Genomic DNA, 1858 nt, shown 5'->3' on the forward strand with positions numbered 1-1858 from the left:
TGCCCTTCACTTCTTCCAATGGAGATGCAGAGCCCTGGATAAGGGAGTTCTATTCCCAGTCAGACTAAAGCTGAATCCTAAGCCCCACTGAGGAAGATTTTGATATTTCTGAAACTCTTTGTGCTTCCAGTCTGAACTATTTGGGAATGAAACTGAAATGACTACAGATGAGGAAATTAATAAGCCTAACTGTGAAAATAGATGTTTTCCTGGAACTCTCTTGCTTTTTCGATGATCCAGCGAATGTTGGCAATTTGATCTCTAGTTCCTCTGCCTTTTCTAAAACCAGCTTGAACATCTGGAAGTTCACGGTTCATGTATTGCTGAAGCCTGGCTTGGAGAATTTTGAGCATTACTTTACTATCATGTGAGATGCGTGCAACTGCGCGGTAGTTTGAGCATTCTTTGGCATTGCCTTTCTTTGGGATTGGAATGAAAACTGACCTTTCCCAGTCCTGTAGCCACTGCTGAGTTTTCCAAATTTGCTGGCATATTGAGTGCAGCACTTTCACAGCATCATCTCTTAGTATTTGAAATAGCTCAACTGGAATTCCATCACCTCCACTAGCTTTGTTCATAGTGATGCTTCCTAAGGCCCACTTGACTTCACACTCCAGGATGTTCGGCTCTAGGTGAGTGATCACACCATCGTGGTTATCTGGGTCATGAAGATCTTTTTTGTATAGTTCTTCTGTGTATTCCTGCCACCTCTTCTTAATATCTTCTGCTTCTGTTAGGTCCATACCATTGCTGTCCTTTATTATACCCATATTTGCATGAAATGTTCCTTTGAAGAGATTTTCTTGAAGAGATCTCTAGTCTTTCCTATTCTATTGTTTTCCTCTATTTCTTTGCACTGATCACTGAGGAAGGCTTTCTTATTTCTCCTTGCTATTCTTTGGAACTCTGCATTCAAATGGGTATATCTTTCCTTTTCTCCTTTGCTTTTCACTTCTCTTCTTTTCACAGCTATTTGTAAGGCCTCCTCAGACAGCCATTTTGCTTTTTTGCATTTCTTATTCTTGGGGATGGTCTTGATCCCTGTCTCCTATACAATGTCACGAACCTCTGTCCATAGTTCATCAGGCACTCTATCAGATCTAGTCCCTTAAATCTATTTTTCACTTCCACTGTATAATCATAAGGGATTTGATTCAGGTCAAACCTGAATGGTCTAGTGGTTTTCCCCCACTTTCTTTAATTTAAGTCTGAATTTGGCAATAAGAAGTTCATGATCTGAGCCACAGTCAGCTCCCGGTCTTGTTTTTGTTGACTGTATAGAGCTTCTCCATCTTTGGCTGCAGAGAATATAATCAATCTGATTTCCTGTATGCAGGTCAGGAAGCAACAGTTAGAACTGGACATGGAACAACAGACTGGTTCCAAATAGGAAAGGGAGTGTGTCAAGGCTGTATATTGTCACCCTGCTTATTTAACTTATATGCAGAGTATATCATGAGAAACGCTTGCTGGATGAAGCACAAGCTGGAATCAATATTGCCAGGAGAAATATCAATAACCTCAGATATGCAGATGACACCACCCTTATGGCAGAAAGTGAAGAAGAACTAAAAAGCCTCTTGACGAAAATGAAAGAAGAGAGTGAAAAAGTTGACTTAAAGCTCAACATTCAGAAAACTTAAGATCAGGGCATCCAGTCCCATCACTTCATGGCAAATAAATGGGGAAACAGCGGAAACAGCGGCAGACTTTATTTTTTCTGGACTCCAAAATCACTGCAGATGGTGATTGCAGCCAGGAAATTAAAAGACCATTACACCTTGGACGGAAAGTTATGACCAACCTAGACAGCATATTAAAAAGCAGAGACATTACTCTGTCAACAAAGGTCCGTCTA

This window comes from Cervus elaphus, chromosome X (genome assembly GCF_910594005.1).
Source record: "Cervus elaphus chromosome X, mCerEla1.1, whole genome shotgun sequence".
Lineage (NCBI taxonomy): Eukaryota > Metazoa > Chordata > Mammalia > Artiodactyla > Cervidae > Cervus > Cervus elaphus.